Source organism: Phalacrocorax carbo, chromosome 1 (assembly GCF_963921805.1).
Source record: "Phalacrocorax carbo chromosome 1, bPhaCar2.1, whole genome shotgun sequence".
Classification (NCBI taxonomy): Eukaryota; Metazoa; Chordata; class Aves; order Suliformes; family Phalacrocoracidae; genus Phalacrocorax; species Phalacrocorax carbo.
This window is the reverse complement of record NC_087513.1, coordinates 22,077,590-22,097,360: the sequence shown is the minus strand read 5'-3', so window position 1 is coordinate 22,097,360 and position 19,771 is coordinate 22,077,590.

Genomic DNA, 19,771 nt, shown 5'->3' with positions numbered 1-19,771 from the left:
CATCATGACATTTAAATCTAGGTCTAATTACCTTCAGTTTTGATAGTGAAGCCTAGAAAACATCACACCAGAGATGTGTTTCACTTCATCTTTGCTGGCAACTGCTGTCTGGATATGGTTTGGCTTATTGGTTATCAGGGTGGGTAGGAAGACTCAGGAAGGCCTCTGAGTTCAGGGGGAAAAAAGTGCCAAATAATTGCAGCAAAGTGAAAAATAATAGAAAATAAGTAGCATAACAAGAAGGAGATGGGGGAGAGAGGGAGAGCTCACTTAGGGCAAGACTTTCAAAGGCATCTTGGCACATCTACTTACCATAAACAGCAGTGTGATTTTCAAACCATGTACATCATTTGGTGTGGTCACATTGGTAAGAACACCTGGGTGCCTGAACTCCACGCTTGGCATGGTGTGACAGAGGTTAGGGCTGGATGGGCTCTGAGAAGTCACTGTGAGCGCACTGGGAGGCCAGTTTGGAGAGATACTGGTTCTCTTTTCTGTCTTTTTCATGGGCAGGACAAAGTTTGGTAGCACTGTGCCTGAGGATGTAGCTGTGTCTGGGGCTCAGGCAGAATGGGAATGAGACAACACCTGGCATACAAATAGCTGTGAAAATAAAATGCCTTCCACATTTAAGCAGCATCTGAGCAGTGGCCTGTGGATTTAAAATCTGGGGTTATGTTCTGAAGTACTATCAGGGTGCACAAAGTCCCATTGTGGATCATGTCCCAGAGGTCTTTGAAAATCCTGCAACGTGCCTAACTCACTCCACCAGTGTTGTACTTAGGTTTAGTTTGGAGCTTTGAGACCCACATAATAGAAAATAAATGCCTTCGGGAAAGATCATTGACTAACCAGCCCAATACACTCAGGTACATTCTTTGTGCAAGAGTGTTATTAATCCAAAAGAGTAAAATGTTTTATTTTAAAAGAACATATGTGCTTAAATGTCTTACATAACTTCAATGTTTTCAGCTACTGGCTGATATATATCTTTAATATAATTATTGATCAGGCCGAATTGGTAAAAATGTTAGACTTAAATGGCAAGGGATTCAAGACCACTGATTGGGACAACTGATTTTGAACAAATTTTCACAGTGAATGATGTTGCAAATTATAATCAGTTATATCAGCTACAAACCAGAACCTATATGTTTCAGTAATTTCTATGATTTTTAGAGCTTCTTAGGTTCCTATATAAATATAATAATGCAATGTTCAGTCTTGAATAGCTTTGTCAAGAAGAGCTCCTATTAGCAATGCTCCCCTGCTATAAGAAATTTGTCACAGTGGGAGGTGGATTAGATCTGAAATGAAAGGGTGTCCCATCTGTGGAAAAAGAAACCAAACTCGGTCATCATTTTTCTGTAATATGGAAGACAGAAGAGGTAGAAGTCAATGTTAATTTTGCATCAGAAGGGACTTACCTGTATATACATTATCAGGATAGCGCAATAAAGCTGTAGGAGATTCTTTACAGTAATTGTATTAGTTGTGTAATAATAGCAACAAAAATATCTTTGAGAGTTATACAACAGAGCCAAAAGCCTTATTCTTTCAGGCTTATGGGGTCTAAATGTTTAGCAGGAGAGTGTTTATTTTTTTAGCAGCGTTTATAAGCAAATATTATTGACAAAGACTAGAGTGGGAAACAAAGGTAAATCAAGTTGTTCATGATTACAGAACAAATGAGTGGCACAGGCCAGGAATAAGACAGCCAGTCTTCTGCCTCACAGACTTCTTGTCACATTGTCCATCATGATAATAGCATAAAATGAATAAAATGAACTAGTAGAAATGAAAATTAAGTTAGTATTTGTAGGATCACCATTAGCAAATAATGCATGCATTTTTGTCTAATACTCTAAATTTATTCTAAATGTAAAAAAATGCTTTTCATCTACTTACTATTAGAATCTTGATTCTGTGTTATTGGAAGCATTGAAAATAAGAAAACTATGCTAAAGGCAGTTCTCAGCTGGTTAGATCAAAGACCACATTCATAGAACTTTTAGGTGTTTATTAGGTAGGATTCTGAACTCTGACGTCCACCTCTCACTGCTTTATTAGCAGAATGCACTGGTAAGCGAAGGAGAAAAGAAACAGCAGCAACATAAGATTAAGTGACTTGCTGATTTAGGGAGAAACAAATCGTTCTGTAAGCAGTCAACCTAAAGAAGTGTGGTTTCCTATTGATTTGTATCCTTTAAAGTTTCTCTACTGGTACTGAACTACTCCAAATCTCACTATGTATCCTCTCTTCTTCCTCTTCCCTCCAGGCACACCTGAAGCTATCCATTAGCTGATTAGGCAGCTGGTTGGTGGCAGACAAAATGTATGACAAGCAAGTTTCCTTTACCTTTTCCTCAGTGAGAGCTGAAATAGGACTTTATTTCCCATACTTAGTTAATACTTTTCAGAAAATATGTTGAAGTGTGACTTTGAGACCTTTATCCCTCTGTCAAACTTGACTAAAATCGCCCAGTGGGTTCAGAAGTCATTGCAGACAGTTGGACAGCGGCCCAAGGAGCACAATCACATCATTTCTTTACAAATCATGGCAGAAAATAGATTTAACAGATCTTGGTTTATTTTGGCATTTTCACAATTTACTTCTTGGTTTGATTTTGCAAATGCAAATCACAAATGTGTGGTGATTATTGTTCTAATGGAAGAGTTTGGTTCCATGTTATTCATGCACTGGGAGATCAATGTGGTTTTGGTTTTGCAAACTAATATCCGGGGTGGTTCAAATCCAGCTGTTATACAAAACACTAAAGTCTAATTAACTCATGATTATTGAAAAAATTATGAAAGTACTAAATAACTTTATTTTGTAGAGACACTGGCTTAACTGTGTCATGAACAGTTAAGTTACCAAGAATGAAAAGAACGCTTTTTCAGCTCAGTTTTCTGCTTATTATTTAAAAATAAATGTGAACCTTTGCCCAAAATATGGATCAAATATTTTCTTCAGTTCTTTCATTTTCATTCTTTTTTGAATGTCTGGAATTTATCTCAGGACCAAATGTGCTAAAATAAGGAGGGGATGGTATTTGGCTGGTGTTCAAGCCTGAGCCTTTACAAGAACATTGCATGACAGTTCCAGTCCGAATTTGCCAAACCGACACTTATTGGTCTCAAGTTCTAAAAAATATGTAAAATGCTGTTGGTTTTCTGAAGGGGAGGGGGAAAGGGCATGTCATGGAGTGACATTGTGAAATATAACTGCTTTTGGAAAAAATGGGATTCCACAGAACACAGGAAAATGGGGGCTCAGTAGAATGCCACATTTACCAGCAATAGACCAATTTGACAACGAAATATTCTGTCAAGAAGAGTGGCAAAATTAGACTGGATGAAGCACTGAGGAGAGTATCAGGGGAAACAATACTGTGTTAAGCAGAAGGGACAAGATGATCTACCCAGTGGACATTTCTAATTGTTACAATTCAAATCAGAGTCTGCTGTAACTGAGAATGTCTGGAGTCATTGTGTTCCTTTAAACAAGACAGAGATGCTGCCAGTTATGACAATTATCCTTTTGAAGTACTATGTTCACTGAAAAACTGTAGGACTTTCTCTGATATTTTTGAAGAGTAGCATACATGTTTCTCCATGAAAGGGGTGGAATCTGACATGTATGATCAGTAGCTGATCCTGTAGGAGGATTTCATTCTTGACAAACCTTTCTTTATCATTTAAATGCTTTCACCATTGAAGAACTGAGCTGGCTAGGCTCTTCAAGGGGAGTCTTTAAGTAGTGATCTAAGAGTTTGATCCCATCTAAAGCCCTGTGCATCTGGCCTTTCTTTATCCTCATACTGCATTGCAACAAACCCACTACCATTCCCTGGCCCCCAGCTTCCTAAGGCTCCTGTCCTTATATACTCACTGGCAGAGCAGATCCTGGCAGGGGGCTGCGTAGCTTGCACAGTGTGATGGGTTCACAGAAGCTGCTTTCTCACACAACAACAGATTAACCCCAGTTTCTTTGCTCTGTGATAACTGCCCATGCACAGGATGTTGTGATGATGTCACCTAACTTTCTCTGTCCATAAGTCAGACATCTGAAGTGAGTCATTCTGGCTGACATTAAAGATACAGGCACCAGCAGGGGACAATTCATCCCATTTAAAAGTAAGTGTTTAGAGTGAACTGGCCTCAGGATGTGAACATTTCTGCTGCACTGACTGTAGAAGAAATATCTCTATCTATCTGTCTCCATCTCTATCTCTATCTCCATCTCTATCTATATCCATCTCCATCTCCAGTCTCTATCGTCTCTATAACTGAATTAGGTGGTGCAAAAACCTTTTGGAAAGTTAAACCTACCTGAGATAAATCAAGCCTTGTTGCCATATCCTGCCTTCCACATCAGCTAATTTGAGATCACTGTAATAAGAGATGGGTCAAAATGGGAATTCAGAAATCCTGGTACAGCGGTTTGGAAGCCTTGGCTTATCTCTTCTCTGTACCAGCTGGGAAAAGCATTGTACACTTTTGGGCATATAATAACACAGGGAGTGGCATACTGGAGAAACCAGACCATTTCCACCACTTCATGCAACACTCAGTTTCTAGGAACTGCATCGAAAAGACTTTCTAAAGGGCAAAAGGGTGGTGAAAAGCAGATTTTCTTTCCCATAATATTATATGGGAAAGGAAATAGGTACTAGCTCCTCTCCAGGAATGCCTGTGCAGGAGAACATGGAGCCGTTGACTGGGAAATGAAAAATGGGGGCACAGAAATTAGATTAGTAGGGTAAAAATATTCTGATCATAAAGGGATCTTTTACTTATAAAGTAAGGGCACTGCTGAAGCCTGAATCAGGGCTAAAGTAAATTTGACCAGTCTCTTGGCCACAGACATGCTAATAAAAGCCTAAAAGTCTCATGTTAGCAATCAAGAGACTATAATTTGCAGTACAAAATAAATTCATGAAATCATTATGAAACTTCAAAACAAGATCTCATTCAGAGTCTCCAAATTGCCTTCAGTAACTTTATTTCCTTTACAAGGGATAGAAAACTGTAAGGCATTGAAGCAGGATAAAAATGATGAAGGTTTTCAATGGACTCATTGTAGGAATAAAGAAAATAAACTATCAAACTGGCCTTTATTGTCAAGGTAAAGAACCATTTTTGTGCTGGACGTTTCCACACAGATTTGTCAGACACACTGTCTCCACGTAAAGTTTACATCTATATCCTATTCACATTTTAGTCCTGAATACAGCAAGAAAAAATAGGTTAAAATAACTGAGAATTATTCTCCAAAAAATTATGTCACCATTACCTCAGAGTAAATGTGTCTTTAGGTTTTTGTTGCTCCTTAAATAGCTTTTTTGTACTGCTAGAGTTTAAGCACTGCTGGAACTCTGTCAGTTCTTGACCTTATTTTTTTTCTTGCCTAAGTAAGGAAAACTCCCAGCTGATTGTAAGAGTGCTCTGTTGCCATCACAAAAGACCCTCTTCTTTGGGAGAAAAACTGAATTTCCGGTGTGAGATCATCAGGTTCAAGAAAAGGAGGAAAAAAACGCTCTTAAAAAAATAACTGAAGCAGACAGCAGAGCAGGAATTGGTGATTATCTGGCACGCAGTCAGATCGTCAGTCATGGCGAGGCACGAGGAACACTGGCTCTGCAGCTGCAGGCTGAAAAAAATTGGTGAGACTAAACAGTGAGCATTTATCAACAACTGGAAGCATTTAGACAAAGCAACTAATTTTTCATTGTCCTCCTTTATAATCAGTTTTTTGCTACATTTATCTCCAGTCAGAAAGGCAATTAGCATACAGAGTTCTCATCAGTCCTTCTGAGACCCTTCTCTCCTTTCCTGGATTGACAAAGTAAAACTGACCATATACAACCAGGTTTTGGCCTGATTAAAAGATCTGTGGGGAAGGCAGACAGTCTGCACAATTTATTTATTTTTAATGGGATAAAGTAGGCACTGTTCCAAAGGAGCTGGATCCTGGTGAGAAAGAGGGTGTTCCTCCCCAGTTACGCTCTGTACTCAAAGTACTCTGACCGTAAAATACTTGAGCTTTCAGAAGTTTAGGGCCTTGACCAAGTGATATTTGGTCCCTTTCAGCTGCTGGAGGCTATATTGCTGTGACAGAGAGAAGCAAAGCTCACAAACTGGTCTTTTTTCCATGGAAATTCAGTTTACTGTCATGAGAGACATCACAAATCTGAGAGAGGCAAAAAGGGGTTACAGGTACACCCCAGGCTTGTGCTCTCCTCTTACTGCTGCGGCTTCTCAGAAGGAGGTGTGCAGTGGAGTTGGCAAAATACTGGGGTGGAAAGAAGCATGTGAGTATTGGAAAGTAAGTTACCAGTGGTATGATGTTGATACCAACGACAAAATGTTTTGCTTTTGCTCTAATCAAGAGTATAAAGGCACAGAGAGGCCTGCACTGTTTATCATGGGATATCCTGTCTTACACCTTTAGGAATGGCTAATTATTTCCTTTGGCACATGGGCAGTGCAGGTACAATCCATCCCTATCCTCAGCATGCAATGAAGGGCTTCTTTTTCCTTTCTTTTGTTCATGAATTCATGCAGTGTACATATAACATAGAGGCAAAATGCTTTGAAAAGTGGTGTACTGCTTGCTTGCAATACAGAGGGAAAGCTCAGCATACATGTGAGTATATCTTAGGCAAGAAGTTACGTTGATTGGAGGGATAACCATCATTTGCAATATGCCTTCTGAGGCCTTTAAGAGAAGATTAGATAACGATTAAAAAAAAAAGTCAGAAAGCAAATTTTCCCTAAGGGAAAAGGAACTGGATGTCCTAACCTTTTTTATCTCCTGTCAGATATATCAACTGAGGATTTGGCCCTTCTTTTCTACAAATTGTATATAACTCATTGCATGGAGAATTAACTAGGTGGCAGTAATCACTCAATGATCTCAGATGTACATCATAAACGTTACAAGTTTTCTTGTCATATTAAGACTGGGGGAGGGTGGACAAGTTTCAGCTCTTAAAAGAATATTTTGTCTTAACTACACTTTGCAGCCGTTTATAAAGCAGATTTATGGATAGCACAAAGAAAGCATTCATGGGTCCTGGTTCATCACTGACATTGCATACGCACAGAGTCTTTAACTGTGTGCTATGAAGACCTGCTGAGTTTAAAGAACTTTATATTTAGTACCCAAACTGTTAAGAGAAAATACATGCTATGCAGAACATTATCCACTGTTGCTTCATCCTCGTTGGTACGTCAGCATTCAGCTATTCTGTACGTTAAACAGTTGCCACATAGGAATGTGTGGGGAGAGAAAACTAGGAAGAAAGAGGGGGAGTTCTGATGGAACTGAGAAAGGATAATTAAAAAAATATATATAATGATATGGTGTAAACCTTCTGTATGTTGAAACATGCCTGTGTCTCCTAAAAAGCATTTATAATGAAACCCCGGGAGACATGAAAATTTTGCTCCAATCTGTATCAGTAGCAGCAACTGGGAGGACATGAATGAAAATTGAATGTAAGCTATAAGAGCTTATTCAGTGTGCAGCTCCCAGGAAAGAGGCCCAACTAAAAGTACAACTCTGTGAAGAGCTCACTTCAAAATCTTTTGGTGGGAAAGTAGTCGGTGTCTGACTGTGAAAACACTAGGGTTGGTTTGTCCCTCAGCCCTGAGTTTCCTCCTGAATTTTAGGAGACTGCAGTTACAGGCATATTTGAGATGGTCACTTGCTTTTAGTTCTATGATTTTTTTGTTTGTTTTTCTTAATTTTTATCTGATGTGGTTCAGTCGATATCTGTCTAGTCTGGACTAGATGTTTTCAGGTGGCATGTGTGAGTTCATACTATAAAGTTCTTACTAGTTCTGTGATGATGCTTAAAAATGTATAACTTGGCAGGTATGAAAAAAGAAAATAGAAATATAGTTCATCAGACAGAAAGGTGGGCAAACATTCACATTCCTCTGAAGGAATGTGAAAAAACCTACACTGATATGTGGGCAACACCTTATATTAATAACCACACATCATATGAATGGAAGGAAGCACAAAATGCAGATCACAGTAGGTCATTAATGATGGAAGCTCTCGCTCAAGTAAGTTATGACCATATTTTGGAACTATCTCTGTAATATGAATCCATGAAATTCATTATTGTTTTCAGAAATAAACGTACTTTTGCTCCAAGTTCAATGGTACAATTCATGATTGGTTGTGTCTGTACTAAAGAGTAGGAAGTTGTGCCCAGGCTTGCTGGTAGTGGATTTGACCAAGTTATCTGTGGAATGAACCTCCTCAGAGTTCAGAGAAAGAAGATGAGAGAAAATATGTTGACTCTCTGAGCTAGGGAAAAAAAAAAATCACTGGCATGCAGTTATGTGGAAGAGATATAATAGCAGCCAGCAGTAGAAACAGAATACTCACACAATTTGCAGCATGTAAGTTCTTTTGGCTGATACTATTAAAGAATCAACTGTGATATCTAAGTAAATACATATTAAAATAATTACTCTTCCTGACTAAGGATCCTCTGTGAAATTCACAATAAAACTCCAGAGTTAAAAGGAAAAGAATGAGAAGTAAAGGCATTTATGAAAGTTCTAAATACTGAACGGAAAGGAAATTATATTGTTAATGTAGCAGAATCTTAAAATAGTGGGTGACTGGATAGAAGTACTCCTATACAAGGACTGAAATATAACCGAGACACCCACATCACTGTAATGCAGCTCTCCTCCTCTCACATTATCCTTGGTTTAGTTCATCCTTTTTGTTCTTTTTGTCAAAACAAGATCATCAGGAACTCTCTTTATTCAAAGGCTGTTTTTTCTCCTTTATGCGTGCATGTTAACCACTTATTTTCCCACTGATTATAAATGAAACAGTGGTTGTGCTTCACCGATTCTACATGATAATTGAAAAAAGGATCTTTAGATTATTACCAAAAAATACAAAGAAAAAAAAGAAAAATCTTACTAAATAAATGTGTTGTATGCCAAAGGCTGTTTCACTTTTTTATCCAAGGCCCCAGATGATGACAGCATTTGCAAGGATCAGTACAGCACCATGGTGGTACAAAACTGATGGGAAAGAAGTGAATCTCAGCCAATGTTAAAGGGAAGGAGGAGTATGACATGAGGGAAAAGCAAGATGTGTCCCATTCCCTTTGGCATTCCTTTTCACTTTATGCACACTGACTTATTTAGTCCACTGCATATCTGTAAAGTATCAGGTGACCTTGGTTTTACCCTCAGTGGACGTCAGTGTAGTGTACTGCACACGGTGTAAAGCAATGGAGAAGTTTGCTACAGCCTTTTATCATATCACAAATCCTTATCACTGGGCTACAATTTGTGACATCTTAAGCACTGGGTTTACTACAGTGGAGATAAAACATGTATTTGGAGAAACATACATAAACTTATAGGTATGTATACAAACATGTATTTGGAGGACTAGTGACTGGTTTTTTGCAGGTGTGAGAAGGTCTTGAAATGTGAAAAGGTCTTTTCCTCCTTTTTTCTTTGTCTTTTGTGGTTTTCTTTTTACAGCACCAGATTTGGCATTTAGTTTTGGAGTTCTACTTTTATAAAAATGTTGCAGTTTAAGTAATATACTTACCCACCTGCTTAGTTTATTGTTACCACACAAATCTTTTATATGCTTAAAATGAAGTATTTTCCAAAGCATATTGCTAAACAAAAGCCTACATATTTCCTCCAACCTTAGGAAAAAAATCAAATGCCATTACATTTTTACTTTTTGTCCTAATTTTGCTAAGAATTTAATATATAACCTTTAGAATATATCTTCCTTTTTTTTTTGAAATGTCTCTGTAACAACCTTCCCTCTCCTGTCTGGCAATTGGCGAAGATAATAGAAATCATCCTATTATTTTCTTGTGGGATTTCTTCTTAATTTATCCATCTAATCTTTCTTATTTGTAAAATAGAGAAAATAATATTCCTTTACTTGTGGGAAGAAATACTGCTTAATTATGTTTGAAGTGATTTGAAATCCATAAATTGCCCATGCTCCAGAAGTTAGGATTTTTAATTTTGATAAAATGTTAGAGGGCTTTATCAACTGTTGCCTAGCGAATACTGAAGATCTCTGCTACATTGCTAAAATCTTGCAATCACACTTTAAGTACTCCAAAATTAATCAATTCCTGTTTATTTAGGTGCAGGTATATAATATGTATAATATTATGTATAATTTTATATTAAGATTGATACCTTTATTTGAGAAATCTGATAATGAGATTTGTTAAAAGCATACTGGAACTATTAACTAGACCCTTACCAGAGTTGGAATTTAGGTTGCCTAAATGATCAGTATAGTAGCTGAAAGAACAGAAAGCCAGGAAAGTATGAAGGCAACTTGTGATTTCCTTTCTCTATTTTATTTTTTAGTTTATGCTAAATAACTCTTCTTCATTCAATCTTCCATTGTGGATCATGGGTTCATTGACCCCTGATCATTCTTTGGTTCCCTCAACTTGGTTCTCTCCAACTAGTTCTTATCTTTGTGAGAGCAGCCAAGCAAATGCTGACAAGGAAAAAAATATCTCCTCTAGACAAAATGACAAAATATATTTCAATTGGCTAATTATTTCAGTCTCAAGTGGCCAGTGAATCAGTGAGATTGCTTCTGAACACATCTTTCTGTTTCAATGCGCATGTCGAGGACTCTTCAGATTGTATGGTGCCTTTCACTATGAATAAAAGCAGTGTTACAACACAGATAAAAGAAAGAAAAGAAAGTAGCCATATGACAGTGTTTCTGCAAGATATATTATTGCAAACAAAAACTTTAATAAATTGTTAGGATTATCATATTAATTTGATGTGATTTAAGTATTCCAAAATCTCTTGTTTTACTCTGTTATAGTGATGACTCAAAGATATTGCAATAAGAAAAGCTTAATTATAGTCCTTCCATTAATTGCTATGATGTGTTTTAAAAGCATTAGTCAGTTTGGGTTTTTTTCATTCCTGAGACTCCCTGCAAGAAAGGAGAGAAAATCAGACTAGATTCTGAAGTCACCTCTATTAGACACTGTTCTCTTCTGGATCTGCGTTTTAGTACTTTGTTGCTACAGTGTTCAGAGATCTCTAGAGGTTCATCCATTTAATGTTAAGATCTCCATAATGTCTGCAGGATTTCAAAGCCAATTTTATTGTCAGGAAATCCTACCAGGAGAGAGAGGTGCAACAAAACTTACATTTTCTCCTTGCTCTTTTCTTAGTCTAAAATAGATGCTTTTCTGACTGAATGCTGGATACCTCTGGTTCTGGAAAAATATTGGTGAGAGTCAAAGCTTCCCCTCTACATTTTACGGCTTACTGCAAGGGTGCAGTATTACAGGAGAAAGGGAATGTGCTGAACCTTGAAGTCCAGCTTGCATCTGATTTTATGCCTACATTTTTCTTTTTAGGAGTTATTGCTCGTTCCTGAGTAACTGATGTTTTGCACTCTTAAGAGACGTTTCCAAGTAGAAACAGGAAAACTGATGGAAGCAAATCAAGAAATCAATTAAACCTTCCAACCTTAAATGTAAAGTCATCCATTTTATGTTTATAGCAGTTAGTTTGGAGGATTCTTTGTTCTTAATTCCTTAACTTTATTATATGATCCTGTAACTTGGAATGAAAACATTGTTGCTGTAAAATGTGTTGACATCTTCAGGCATGCATGGAATAAAGTGTACCAGGAAGATACGAGGATATACTGTGTTCTTTGGTAATATATCTCCATGAATTTTCCAGGCTGATAAGGACTATCACTAAAAATTTATAAGATATCTAATAGTAGATTATTTTGTAGTTTCAGCTTAGCATGAATGGATCTGACAACACAGAACTGTTAAACTCAGTTTTCCAAGATCCAGCCAACAGATTCATACTGTGCTAAAATTCCACCTGAGCAAATTATAATTGCAGATGCATTTGTATACAAAATCTTAATGCATTTCTTGAATATGTATGAGCATTTTTCAAGACAAAGAATAGTATGGTCATAAAGCACTCATTCTATTAGAGGCCCAGAAGTTATTCTTTGAAGGAAATAGTTGAATAAGTTAGTATTTATGATTTCTATGGAAGAAGTGGTGTCTGAGGAGGGATTTGGAAGAAAAATTGTTGAATGCCAGTGGCACTAGTTTGTAAATGATTTGCACTTTATTATTCTGATCTCTCTGCACCACAATTATAAATTGATAAGTTACAGAGGTTCATATAAATTATACACAAAATCTCCAAACAAATCCTGCCACATTAAAAAAACATGAAAATTAAAAAATGTAATTCCTTAAACAGAAGAATGTTGCTACTTTAATTCTGTCCCTGTGCACTTGTGTATTACAAAGCAGCCTTAAAATTACATGACCAGTCGGTAGTATAGTCACAAGACTTTTGGATTCCTCAGTCCAATGGGGAAGGTTGCTAATTTATGTTCTTTCTTTACCCTCTATGCTGTCCTATCCAGCTTTTGCTCCATGTAATTTACTTATCTGGCTCCATACCATGCCCATCCCCTGAATAACTTGTTGCTCTCATGTCTCAGGTCACCATCAGTTTGGTTTGACTTTCTTTTGTGTTTACTACTCTTCTGTTTTTAGAACCATCTGCAGAAGTAATAACCATTCACTCTACAACAGGTACGTATGCACTTTGAGGTGGTGGTGGGGAAGGAACCAGACTTATCTTAATAAGTGCATTGAAAAAGCCTAATTATGTTCCTTCCTCTGAAAAATGCAAGCAGTAAAAATTGGTCTTTCTTATTATTGGTAGACACTGCATCACTGTGACCAGAGCAAGTCTGGGAACCAGAAGAGACTACATGAATGAACTGTGGATGGAGAATCATTTTCTGGAACTTTTTGGACCAAAAACCCAAGCTTGTGCTGAACTGTTTCTTTAATGAGGAAAAGTCAGGAAAGAGCAAATGCCTTTCCTTAAACAGCAGGCCACTGCGTTCAGAAGAGTGCTTGGAAGGGTGATAGTTTGTTGCAGGCATACACACACCATAGGTGTAAGTCTGTCCTTGAGGGGTGTGGTTTGCTCTCCAGCTCTTTAGCGTTTACGCAGCAATCAGCAGGAAGAACTAAGTGGAGCTGCAAAGTGTTCCTGTATAGCTCAGCAGAAAAATGTTCTCTGCTCTGCATTCCTCTGGGCTGCTCAGATAAGTTCTAATTGACAGGCTTCAGCATCACTGGCCACTACATGTGCTTTTGCCATTGCACCGGTCAGGGAAAGATTGAGCTGTATGTAATGTTAGCGATGAAAAAAGCCAGAAGTATCTTGTGAGGGTGCAATAGTGAGATTTCTCTTTGCAAAGAAGGATTATACACTTTCATCTCTTTCCTTGAAGTATTTAAATGATCTGTTTGCCACAATAATGAGGAATGATTGTATGATCATAATGGCACATTTTTTGTTGGTTTTTGTACGGAAGTAAATGGTATGGAAGCAGCTCCATTTAATATCACATTACTGAATTCCTAAAGGACAAGATAATATTCCTTTGGGTTTTTTTCTTGGAAAAAAAGAATTAGAATCCCAGTATGTGATGCTATACAAAGCCAGAAAAAAAACAACCAACAAGCAAAGCTGTCACAAGCACCAGGGTTATAAAAACGACAACCTCCTATGTCTTCTGGTAGGAAGTGTTTGTGGAAATAACCTAAACCTTTCTGAAAAATTCCACTTTCTATATCCAAAGTTTATGTAGTGGAAACCTCTCTTTTAATGGATGACACAACAGTTTTAGATCAGCTGTCTGTAAATCAAAGGTCTTCCAAACATGCTCATGTTCCAGATAGAAATTAAGTTGCATGAAATGATGCTTATATCTGCATATGGGTCACAGAGAAAAGACTGGGAAACTACACACTTATAAAATTAAATATGGAGGTTTTTCATAGTCCATGGAATTATAATTGGAATAAATATAAACTCAATGACAGGAAAAAATGGAAATGTGCACAGCAAAACAATAGCAGGACTTAAAAAACAGAGAAATTATGTGAAAAATAAGCTACAAATGGGACATTTAGAGAGAAATAACTACAGTATGAAATAACGTTGGAGAGGAGAAGCAATGTATGATATAAAGAATTTTCTTTTTGAAATAGAATTCTGTGTTTAGGGTGTGTCCGAAATTAAGTTTTATAATTCAACAGAACAGCACTGATAATTGTGTTGATTCCTACTTCCGCTGCTTGCAAAATCTTGGACAGAGAGGTAAATAAGGCTGAGTCACTTACGGCATCCCACAGAAAGAGGATCTTTTTCATATATTACAGAACATATATAATCAGAAATGGGGAAAATTATGAGAAATCTTGCGCTGGATGCCCAGTGAATAAAGTCCATTTTGTGCTGGGATCCATCACGTTTCTTACAGTGTTTGTTCTCATTGAGCCTTGTTTCCTGTGAAGCAAAATATATTTTTTTTTACGTCAATGGAAAGAATTAATGTACATACTTTCTCTAATTCTTCTTAGATCTCACTTCAGCAATGTAAACATCTGATGCAATTCTTTCCCGAATAGTGCTTTTTGTGTAGAATATCATACGCAGCATTCATTCTTTGGTCTTCCATATTTGCAGTCACTAAATTCCTACTCTATAATGGAATCAGTCTATTCATTGGGTTAGCATGAAGGAATGATCTTTAAGCCTTAACTTTATATCAAAATCTAATCAGAACCGCACCATAAAAAGGACATGTGTTACAGCACTGACATAGAAGACTTCTTTTTGACCACCATAACATATAAAATCTCCATACAAACTGCCAAGGTGTGATAATGTCCAGTAGCAATGTGGGCTGATGAAACACTTAAGGCAGCAACACTTCATCCACCACAATGGCAGATGGAAGTCAAGGGAGTTCACACTCTCTGACCATGCCCAGGGACATATCTGCATGAACCTCACTGCATCTGCTCTTCAACAGAAGAGAACAAGTTTGTGACAGGATTAGGGATCTACCCAAGCAGAAACCTTTGAGTAATCAGCACCATTGCATTGCCTTGTTACTTCAATCTGTTCATTATCAGACCTTTTGCATAGTTCTTCCAGAATGCTAAAACATTTCTGTCTGGCCTACTTGTGACTACTTAAAATAAATCCTGCATTGAGTGTCAAATCACCCCTGGTATATTTCTATTCAAATGCAATTGGTTAACTTAAACTGGCTAATGTTTAGTTTCATGTAATCCCTGGATGATTTGAACTGAAATATTCTAGGGAGTGATTACGAGTGGCTTATCCAGAGTATCTGAGAAGGAACTGTGATAGAAACCATGCACTTGACAGAATGAAATGCTTGTAAAATGCAGTGATTGTATCTGTTACACTTGAATACAAGACAGATTTTATTTATTTCCTCTAAATGAAAAGGAAATCTCAATGCAAAATCTCATCTTGGCGTTAATTGGGTTTAGTTGCTAAAAGGTTTGTTCCCTCCCCTCCCCACTTAATATCTTCCACTCTGCCAGAATACTGTAAATTCTGCACAATGGACTATAAAATACTTGCCTCCCAGTTTCACTTGGCTAATTTTATTTTTTTTTTTGCCTAAGCACCTAGACCATGACACATTTACTTTCAAGCTTACCAATATAATTCATGCTGACAATTTTGCTTTCTTTCACTTTTTTATTGGTTGATTTTGTTCTTGCTGTCAATCTTTATTGACTACAGTTTGCTGGGAAAAATTTTATCACTTGCTTTTTTAGAATTTGCAAAAATTGGACGCTCTGTTCTATACAAGTATTTAATATTCTGCCTTTCGTAACATAGAATTATATATAAAATAGATGCTGTGTGGCACAAATAAGCTTTGTGGATATACTTACCAACACCATAAGACAGTTTCTTTATACCTTAACAATGATAAGAGTGCACAGGAGTTCAGGGTTCATTGATCTAATGGCTTTAAGTGGCTTTCTGTTAGAAGCCTAAGTGCTAGCTACTCACATTTTTATAATGTCTGCAGCTTTGAAAAGGAAAGTAACTAATGATTAGCCACTCTGTATCAGAGAAGAAAGAGATTTCCCTCTGTGGGAAGAATATTATAGTTGCAGGGAAAAAAAATTAAAGGTTTAATAATATTCCTGTTGAAAGACTGTTTCTGGAAGCCTGCAGTCTGGAATGTAGAAAAAGGATGCTATAAATATTACAGTGTTTAATCTCTAATATGCATAGAAGGGAAACACTTTCATCATGCTGTCTGGGCAATTAGACACACCTCCTCAATGCACTCAGTAACAGAAAATTTTGTTATTCTCCATTGATTTCTCTGCTAATTCTTATTGCTTTGTACCCTGAAAAAGCTCTGGAGTTTTGGTCTTTATTCTTTCAAGAACATATAGAAATTCAGGTTTGCAAACAAAGCAAAGCAAATAACTCTTACAATCCTTTCTATTGTATGGAGGTATTATATTGTATAGGTATTTTGCCTGATAGGCAAAATATTGCTAGATAAGCAAAATTCCCTTGATGTGTAGGCAAACAAAGTCAGAAAGGATAGATTGGGGGCTATTTACTTATCACTTACATTATTTTTTTTTCTTCAGGTTTAATGTTACTTAAACGGAGGCTGGTTTGCATTTGATTCCTAACAATGTTGTTAGCTGTAATTTTTATGATCATAGTACTGTTCAGAGCCCTAGGCACATTTTGACCCTGAGGTGCTTGTCAGTGCAGAAGCACAGAACAGAGTGATGGTCTCTACAGCTCTTTCAGGGAACCGACCTTTACAGCCTATTACCTAAAACAGAAAAAGAAAGGCAAATACAGTTTAACAGCAGAGTAAGCAGTGATCCAGTATTGTCCTTGGAATATTGGGAGTTTAGCAATTGTAAGTATTTTGTATGTGTTAGAGTTATAAAGATCTTTTAAAATTAAGAATATTTGTGGAGGGATACAGGGAGCATGGAAAAAGGCTCAAAAGTTTGTGACTAAAATGGGCAAAATGAGATGATTGCAGGCTCCCACGACATGAGCGAATGGTAGCAAGGACAGAAGTTATTGCAAAGAACTTTAAGGGCAGAAGGAAGTACCCCTTCCTCAATGCAGCAAAGATGATGTGGAGAATTGGCAATATACATGCAGTCTAAGCTGAGGGCTCGAAGAACATTTTTGATAGCTGCTTTATGGATGGCCTTGTGCATGGTAAGATTGCGTATATCAGTGACAGAGCAACCAAGCTATAAAACAAGGGACAAAGTTTGACATGTTTAGTTCCATGAAAGGATAGGAAAGAGTCTCCAATGTTTAGCTGTAATGAGATGAGGACTAGAAAAAGATCTGAATGTATATTTTTATACTGCTTATTATCTTCAGTGGCATTCTGCAAAATTAAGTTCCTGTCAGTGATTATGTAATGAGATAATTAAATTTAGCCATACTTTCTTTAGCAAGCTTTTTTCTATATTTCAGAATATTTTTTGAAATAAAAATGCTAGAGATTTATGCTGTTTTCTTCTGACTGAGTCAGCAAGCTAGTAAGCATGACACTTCAAGAGGTAGTTAGGCTTCCAAAACTACTTTTAGAGCATAATTTCACAGCATGTACAAACTTTGTCATAATTGGAACTGTAACTCAGATGGCATTACTGTGAGATATTAAAAAGGATTGGTATGAAGTAGGAAGAAGTCAGGCAGGGGAGCCATGAGACCTGCATGGATGATCAAAGAGCTTCTAGAGAAACTCAAATGGGAGAGGGAGATTCACAGTAAGTGGAAAAAGGGACTGGCCACTTGGGAGGAATATAGGAATGTTGTCAGGGTATGCAGAGAGGTGGCGAGGAAGGCCAAGGCCCACTTGGAACTAAATCTGGCAATGCATGTCAAAGATAACAAGAAGGGCTTCTTTAAGTACACCAGCAGTAAAAGGAAGACTGGGGATACAGTGGGCCCACTGCTGAACGAGGAAGGGGCCCTGGTGACGCAGGATGCAGAGAAGGCAGAGTTACTGAATGCCTTCTTTGCCTTGGTCTTTACTGCTAAGGCTGGCCCTCAGGCATCTCAGCCCCCAGAGAAGAGACAAAAAAGTCAGGAAAAAGGAAGACTTACCATCGGTTGAGAAGGATTGGGTCAGAGATCACCTATGTAAACTGGATCCTCACAAATCCATGGGCCTCAGTGGGATGCACCTGCGAGTGCTGAGGGAGCTGGTGGATGTTCTTGCTGAGCCACTCTCCATCATCTTTGAAAGGTTGTGGAGGACAGGAGAGGTGCCAGAGGACTGGAGGAAAGCAAATGTTACTCCAATCTTCAAAAAGGACAAGGAGGACCTGGGAAACTATAGGCCAGTCAGCCTCAACTCTGTCTGTGGAAAGGTGATGGAGCAGTTCATCCTGGAGGTCATCTCCAGGCATGTAGAGGACAAGAAGGTTATCAGAAACAGTCAACATGGATCCTCCAAGGTAAGATCATGCTTGACCAACCTGATGGCCTTCTGTGATGGTGTGACTGAGTGGGTCAGCAAAGGGAGAGCAGTGGATGTTGTCTATCTTGACTTTAGTAAGGCATTCTTATAATCATAGAATTGTTAATGTTGGAAAAGACCCTTAGGTCATCAAGTCCAACTGCTAACCTATCACTGCCAAGTCCACCACTAAACCATATCCTCAAGCACCACGTCTACCCTTCTTTTAAATACCTCCAGGGATGGAGACTCCACCACCTCCCTGGGCAGCCTGTTCCAATGTTTGACAACCCTTTCAATGAAGAAGTTTTCCTACTATCCAACCTAAACTTCCCCTGGTGCAGCTTGAGGCCATTTCCTCTCATCCTATCGCTTGTTACTAGGGATAAGAGACCAACCCCCACCTCGCTACAACCTCCTTTCAGGTAGTTGTAGAGAGCAATAAGGTCTCCCTTCAGCCTCCTCTTCTCCAGGCTAAACAACCCCAGCTCCCTCAGCCACTCCTCATAAGACACATGCTCTAGACCCTTCACTAGCTTTGTTGCCCTTCTCTGGACACACTCCAGCACCTCGATGTCCTTCTGATACTGAGGGGCCCAAAACTGAACACAGTGCTCGAGGTGCGGTCTCACCAGTGCTAAGTACAGGGGCACGATCACCTCCCTGCTCCTGCTGGCCACACTATTCCTGATACAAGCCAGGATGCTGTTGGCCTTCTTGGCCACCTGAGCACACTGCTGGCTCATGGTCAGCTGGCTGTCAGCCAACACCCCTAGGTCCTTTTCCTCCAGGCAGCTCTCCAGCCACTTTTCCCCATGTCTGTAGCGTTGCATGGGGTTGTTGTGACCCAAGTGCAGGACCCGGCACTTAACTTCATTGAATCTCATACTGTGGGCTCCGGCCCAATGATCCAGCCTGTCCAAGTCCCTCTGTAGGGCCTTCCTGGCCTCCAGCAGATTGACACTTCCACCCAGCTTGGTGCCCTCTGCAAACTTACTGAGGGTGCACTCAATCCCCTCATCCAGATCATCAATGATAATATTGAACAGGACTGGCCCCAACACTGAGCCCTGTCTCCCATAGGATCCTCATAGGCAAGCTAAGGAAGTGTGGGTTGGATGAGCGGACAGTGAGGTGGACAGAGAACTGGCTCAACAACAGAACTCAGAGGATTGTGATCAATGGAGCAGAGTCTGGATGGAGGCCTGTCACTAGTGGTGTCCCCCAGGGGTCTGTGCTGGGTCCAGTCCTGGTCAACATATTCCTCAATGACCTGGATGAAGGGACAGAGTGTAACCTCAGCAAGTTTGCTGATGATACCAAGGTGGGAGGAGTGGCTGA